Source organism: Sphaeramia orbicularis, chromosome 8 (assembly GCF_902148855.1).
Source record: "Sphaeramia orbicularis chromosome 8, fSphaOr1.1, whole genome shotgun sequence".
NCBI classification, from domain to species: domain Eukaryota; kingdom Metazoa; phylum Chordata; class Actinopteri; order Kurtiformes; family Apogonidae; genus Sphaeramia; species Sphaeramia orbicularis.
Window position 1 is genome coordinate 36,868,558 of NC_043964.1, and position 7,794 is coordinate 36,876,351.

General features: G+C 42.5%; 1 long non-coding RNA gene across 1 annotated transcript; it reads right to left on the reverse strand.

Moving 5' to 3' along the window:
* Positions 1-3,280: 3,280 nt before the first annotated feature.
* Positions 3,281-4,889, reverse strand: LOC115424647 (uncharacterized). The gene is made up of 3 exons (XR_003936116.1): positions 4,729-4,889; positions 4,557-4,637; positions 3,281-3,807 (listed from the first exon to the last, which is right to left on the reverse strand). It is a non-coding gene; the product is annotated as an uncharacterized LOC115424647 (long non-coding RNA).
* Between the last annotated feature and the right edge of the window lie 2,905 nt (positions 4,890-7,794).

The following is a 7,794-nucleotide window of genomic DNA, read 5'->3' on the forward strand; positions in this document are numbered from 1 at the left end:
GTTCCATCAATCTTTGGAATGTGCTGGGAGCATTCGTCACACCTTGAGGCATCCTGTTGAATTCCCAGAATCCAAGTGGACACACGAAGGCTGTCTTCGGTTTGTCTGCCTCTTCAACCTCAATCTGGTAGTACCCTGACTTTAGGTCAAGAACTGAGAACCATTGAGACCCACTGAGGGCTGAGAATGTGTCCTCCAGCTTTGGAAGGTTGTATGCATCTTTTATAGTCTGGAGGTTTAGACGTCTATAATCGATGCACAGCCTGACTTGACCGTTCTTTTTCCGGACTACCACTATGGGTGACGCAAATGGCGACTCTGACTCCCTGATAACTCCCGCATCAAGAAGCTCTTTAATGTGCCTTCGGACAGCTTCAATGTCCTGTGGATGGATTGGTCGGGCACGTAGTTTGAAGGGACTTTCATCTGAGAGTTTTATGTGATGTCTTACCCTATCCGTCCGGCCAAAATCCAGGTCATGCTGTGCAAACACATCAGCCATGTTGTTAAGCTGCTGAGTGATGCGCTGCTTCCATTCGAGTGGGACTGGGGAATCACCGAAATTGAAAGTTAAGGTGGGCTCTTGGGAGGACTGGGTCTCTGGGTGTTTCTGGAGGGGTTCTGATTGCTTGGCTATATTGTGCTCCTTTAATAAGATGGTCTGATAAGCACTAATCTCTGCAATCGTGCACTTAGCAGGGATGACAACGTCATGACCAGATTCATTGCTTATGACGACTGGCAGCTTATGGGGCCGTAGCTGAGGGAAATCAACTAGACCAGCTTTTACTAGCAGGCCACCTGGCAAGGGGGACGATGATGGGTACTCAATGATGACGGATTTCTCATCCTGAAGACCATTGACCAGAGCAACTCCCTCCACCACTACTGTTTCACCGGCTGGGATGACTTGAGGCATCTTGCCTTGCATTTTCACTACCCCCTGGTGGTCGTTGCTTGCCTCCTTCCGTCTCAGCTCAATGACCTTGAAAACTACTTTGTAGCCATGTGGAAGGGGCTGGCGATTGTTTAAATCACTTTCTGAGTAAATGTCAAACAGTACATCTAAGGTGTTTGTGCCTATGAGCATGAGGGATTGTGAAGTGTCGGGGACAACCAAAGCAAGTGTGTTTATATCTATTGGAGTTCCTATGAAGTCTTTTGGAAAGGTTATGGTCATTTCTATATAGCCAAAGTAAGGTACCAGCTGTCCATTTGCACCTTCCACTTCTAAGAGGTCATGAAGTGGTTTAATCTTCTGCTCTGAAAGGTACTGCTTGTAAAATGACTCGGGTACGGTGGTAACTTGTGAGCCTGAGTCAAGTAGGCAGTTGACCTCTTCACCTCTCACAGTCACCTGAGCTGTACTCTTAATACCAACCAACCGGGTGGGGAGTTGGAAAGGTTGATTCTGTTTTGAATGCCGTAGGCTGGAACATGTTTGAGTTTTGATGTTCTTCGCTGGTGTATTGACTTTGTTCGTTTTAACAGGAGTTTTGTCTTCACTGTCTACGTTGGAGGGACGCTGTTGACTCTTCTCAGTCCCTGTCTGTCCCACAACAGGAACTGTTAGCCGTTTAAAGGTGAGTTTGAACCATTTTGTGCTTCCCACTGGTACTGTTTTTCCTCCAACTGCTTCTTCTTTTCTGCCACTAGGTTGGGGTTTGCAGGGACGGTGCAGCAGAGGGCGATATGCCCGTCTTCACCGCAGTTAAAACAGTACCAGGGCTTGGGTTTGTATGTCTGTTTCTTTTTAGTTTGTCTTTGCACATCTGTATCATTTGGTTTTGACATCCTGCTCTGTGGCTTAGCTGCAGATCCCTTGCTGCTAGCCCCTTTTGTGTTTTTCTGTGACATGAATGTCGTTAGTTGGCTTTGCAGACTTGCCACTTGCTTTTTCAGATCCTCAATAATACTGATACTACTCCCACCCTTCTCCTCTGGTTCACAAACATAGGCATCATGGAACTGCACTTGAGCTCTTTGCTTTGTAATGCCAATATGCTTTTTCATGCGATGAGATTTTGCTTGCTGTCGATCTTCTTCGGAACGAATCATTAGCAAGAGGTCTGAGAATTGGGGTGGGCTGCTCTTCTTTTGCTCCAGTTGCAGGGCGCTGAGCAAGGTGTTATCCCAACACCCCCTGCAGAACTGCTTAAGAAGATGTTTGTCTGCTTCCTCATGTATAACTCCCCCCCTTTTCATGGCTCGGTTTAAGGCTAACTGGAGCCGATGAAGGTATGTGGATGGTTTCTCACCTGGGTCTTGGAGAGTGTTCAGGAACTGAGCGAAAAGCTCCTCCCCATCTTCCACAGTACCAAAGGCTGAGTCTAGAAGCTGTAGGTAGGCTGCAGGCAGTGACTCAGGCCGTAAGCCCTTGACTACGTCAGCTGCTGGTGGAAGCAAGCTCTCATGGATTTTTCTGGATATTTGCAGGGGGGACATGCTGGGATCATTTTGGAGCAACTCAATGTGTGTGCGCCATGTGTCATAATCAGTTTCATTATTAGGTCTGGGAGTCTTGCCGGAGAAGGAGCGGAGTCTCACCTGGGACTGGATGTGTGGGACAACGTCTTGCCTCTGTATAATATGCTCGACCACGACCTTCTGGATGTCAGGTGGGTTCAATTCATTTACTGAAAGGGATAGTGCCCTCGCTCCATTCATGAGGGAACCATGATCAGTGGCACCATTGTTGCTTGGTGTAACGTCCGAAGGTGAGGTGTGATACTGTTTCTCTTTATAAGCAGGTGATGATAGGACAGTGGTCTCAACATGTGTGGGGGAGGATTCTTCAGTTGTGTGCTGCATGGCTTCAACATCTTCCCCAATCTGAGACATCATCTCTTTTAACACCTCACCATAGTCTTTGCCACTCATTTTAGCTAGTTGCTTGAGCTCAGCTAAGTATGTCTTAGTAACATCACTTCCAACCTTGGTAGCATACACGCTACTGAGTGTCTTAACTTCATAGACAACTGTGGAATCACCTTGTGCTGTGCACGTGTACGGTAAGTGAGGTTCTAAACCTTCTAAGGCTGAACCGTTAGAATATTCAACGATCAGGTTTTTAAAGAACTCGGACTGTGAATCATCAACCAAAAGGATTCTCTCAATTTTACCATACTGTTTTAGAAAGTCAATCACTTGTTCATCTTGTTCAGCCACCTGCGTATTCCCACTGACAATAACTGCATTTGGAACTTTGACACCAGACTTTTCTATGAAATCCATACTGGTCATTACTTCAATATTGATGCTCAAATCAAATGGCTCCTGGCTGGCTCGCCACTTCTGTAACCAATTTTAGAAATATAAAAGTGAATTACAGTGTAATAGCTGATTGGACTAATTAAAAGATCTGGACCAGAATCAGAAGAAACTAAATTCGGAAGGAGCCACTGTACTGAGCAACAATAAAGAGGCAAACGCAGGAGTAACAGTTGAGTAGCCACTCTTACAATTTTTACAGTGGATAAAGTAAATTGTCAAATTTGTACAGAATACAAAAATAATAACCCAAACAGTCAGAAAAAAAGAAAGAAAAAAAATATCGTGTGCACACTTGAAACAAAAATGTCTGTTGGGGCCCTTAAATAAAATAGAAGTTTTTTGCAGGTTTTCTTGTTGTGAAGTTATTGCAAGTTCACCTGATTCCAAAAGTCCTTGCAGTGTAATGTAAGTGTATCATATGTGTGTGAATGAGTGGGTACGTGGATATCTCCTCGGTGCTGATCTTTCTTCAGGGTGGTTGGCTCGCCATCTATCACAGCAGGAAGTTTGTCCTGAACCTCGAATTCTTCCGTCCTAAAAAAACCTGACCTGTAGACAGGTCACATAATTTACATTCAACACCGTCCATTCTCTGATGCATCATTAGGGATATCAAATGTCAAAAGATGTACACCATAACATCTAATTCTGACATAAATCTTCATCTCTATTCAAATCTTAAATCTCTATTTTAGTTGTACAACGTTCAGTCTTAAGTGTATCATTTATGAGAACTAAACATTAAAGTGCTCACACATTTACCTGTTCATGTGAACAGTGGTTCAATAATACTTATGGTAAGTAACCATTAACATTCAAAATATCATTTATAACTATATCAGAACCATGTGGAAAAAACATAACCGTACACATTTTGAGTTAGACACAGAGGTATTAAAGAAGTGTGCTTAATGTGCTCTTACACTATAGGCCTATTCATGTCAGAGAACTGCACCAAAAATTACCCTCTAGTTACCTTAAACTCAGTTGAAATAACATAACTTTTCAATAATTTGCATAATACAAAATAAAATATTCTTTTACATTCAGTACAACATGCCAAATTACTCTTTTCTCCTTTAAATTGACATGAGAAAAATTAAACACTTCCCTTTAATTACATACACATCAGCATAAAATAATAAACACAATGTGCATATAAAGTATTTCACCATTATTCACTTCAGTTTGCTCTTATAAACATAGTAGCACTACTGTTTTTTCAACATCCAGAAAACCAGAGGAAAATTGCACCATAGCATCTAAAAAGACACATTTCTCACCGTTGCTCTCCGTGTATCAAAGCGGAGCCTGCCGATGTCGGACCTCGCAGCGGCTCTCTGGATGAAAGGTTAGCAGTTAGCCTGTTAGGCACAGAGCTAGCATTAGCATGGACGATGGCGGTAAGCGCCAACAAGTTTTTTTTTTTCCCGCCGGATAATTGACTCGTCTTACCGACGTAACTCTCTCCTTCGTTCAGTCACTCGGCTCTGGACCTCCCGTGGGTGAGTACTCCGATTCTCTCTTTTCTCTTTTTTTTCACAGGTAAACTCTAGGTTTTTCTCCCGCTTTTCTCTTCCTCTTAGCAGGCAGCTACCCTCTCTCCTCTGGCTGAGATCGGAAAAAGACCGGAAGAGCAACGCACCTGCACTTTGCCTCTGAGCCGACAGGCTGAGCGTGGCCTGCGTAGCCTCTGATTGGCTGCTGAAAAACTAGGTACCCCTCGTGGGACCATGCGAGCTGAGCGGTGCATTCAAATGCAATAGGAAAATCGACACTCTGACGATGCAAAATAAATAAAGAAAATAAACAGTCTCTCCTTTTACTGTACTCTAATAAGTGTGTGTGTTTTACACCTGGCTACATACTACTATTATTACTATTACTACTACTGCTTTTACTATTACTACTACAACTACTACTACTACTATTATTACTATTACTATTACCACTACTACTACTACTACTACTACTACTACTACTACTACTACTATTACTACTACTGTTATTACTATTACTACTACAACTACTACTACTATTATTACTACTACTATTACTACTACTACTACTACTGTTATTACTATTACTACTACTACTTTTACTATTACTACTACAACTACTACTACTACTACTATTATTACTACTACTACTACTACTACTACTACTACTATTACTACTACTGTTATTACTATTACTACTACAACTACTACTACTATTATTACTACTACTATTACTACTACTACTACTACTGTTATTACTATTACTACTACTACTTTTACTATTACTACTACAACTACTACTACTACTACTATTATTACTACTACTATTACTACTACTACTACCATTACTATTACTACTACTACTACTACTATTATTACTATTACTACTACTACTACTACCACTGTTGTTACTATTATTACTACTACTAATACTGTTATTACTATTACCATTACTACTACTACTATTATTGTTACTATTACTACTACTACTACTACGACTACTACTATCATTACTATTACTATTACTGCTACTACTATTGCTACTACTCCTACTTCTATTACTACTACTATTATTACTATTACTACTACTACTACTTTTACTACTACTGCTACTACTATTATTACTATTACTACTATTATTATTATTACTACTACTACTACTACTACTACTACTTTTACTATTACTACTACTACTACTACTATTATTATTACTATTACTATAACTATTACTACTACTACTACTACTATTACTTGTATTACTACTACTACTTTTACTACTACTACTATTTTTAGTACTTTTACTACTACTACTACTCAAGGCTGGTGGTAGACATGGGCAGCAATTGTCTGTCTTGCCCACCCAATCAAAAGTTAAGGTAAACATTTATCCAATAGAAAATGTAACAGACTACACTACCACTGGGTCTTATTTGTGTTTGGGAGGTCAGCGTACAGCCGTCCTATTCCATCAGTGGTTGGTTGTCATCATTGTTTTGCATTTCTTAAGTGCTTCATTCACTCATACAGCAGCTTACTGTCTGTTGTCAGTTTCTGAGCTGTGGGGAAATAAACTTCCGTGGTCGCTGCTGCACCTGCTAAGGTCACTGCTGCACCTATCGAGATCACTGCCGCACCTATCGAGATCACTGCCGCACCTATCGAGGTCGCTGCCGCACCTATCGAGGTCGCTGCCGCACCTATCGAGGTCGCTGCCGCACCTGCTGAGGTCACTGCCGCACCTATCGAGGTCACTGCCGTACCTATCGAGGTCACTGCCGCACCTATCGAGGTCACTGCCGCACCTATCGAGGTCACTGCCGCACCTATTGAAGTCACTGCTGCACCCAACCTGCACCAAACTGGTCTGTTGGGGTGAAGAGGGAGCTAAGCCAAAAGGCGACGATCTTGATTTACCAGTCGATCTGCGTTCCGACCCTCACCTATGGTCATGAGCTCTGGGTAATGACTAAAAGAACGAGGTCACAGGTACAAGCGGCCGAAATGAGTTTCCTTCGCAGGGTGGGCGGGCTCAGCCTTAGAGATAGGGTGAGGAGTTCGGACATCTGGGAGGGACTCGGAGTAGAGCCGCTGCTCCTCCATGTCAAGAGGAGCCAGTTGAGGTGGTTGGGGCATTTAGTGTGGATGCCTCCTGGACGCCTCCCTGGGGAGGTGTTTCGGGCATGTCCGTCCAGGAGGAGACCTCAGGGCCAACCCAGGACACAGTGGAGGGAATAAACCTCTCGGCAGGCCAGGGTTTCTCCTGGAACATCTCGGGATTCTCCTGGAAGAGCAAGTGGAAGTGGCTAGGGAGAGGGCTGTCTGGGCTTCTGTGCTGAGGCTGCTGCCCCCAAGACCCAGACCCAGATAAAGCAGATGAAGACGAGTACGAGCACAAGTATTTTCTTTAGCCTTTTGGCCAAGTTTTAGTTGTTTGGGCAGTTGTTCTATTGTGCCACTTGTCAGTCTGAGTTTGAACTACAGTAGACTGCCTTCTTTTTGTATACATTCTGACCACAGTGAGAATAAGTTACTTTATTACTATTTAGTATGCATACTTTTATTTTTCAAGCTCATCCAATGAAAAGAAGTATGCATGAAGGACTTCTGAAATCATTTTTATTGTATATTAAAGAGTAAATGAACACAGATGAGCTGCCTGACAATTGAATTTCTCTTTGGGGATTAATAAAGGGATTCTTAAACTTAAATAAACCCCAAACCACTTCTTTTCAGTTCCGTCAGGACTGCAATTCAAATGATCAGCCTTCAGACCATTATTCAGCTTCACTATCACCTGGACACACCAACCAAGTAGACCACCTGTTATTTCAACCAGCCCACCATCATATGACCGGATAGAACCAGCCCTGCTACTACTACTACTACTACTACTACTACTACTACTACTACTACTACTACTGCTATTACTACTGCTACTACTACTACTACTACTACTGCTATTACTACTGCTACTACTACTACTACTGCTATTTCTACTGCTACTACTATTACTACTACTATT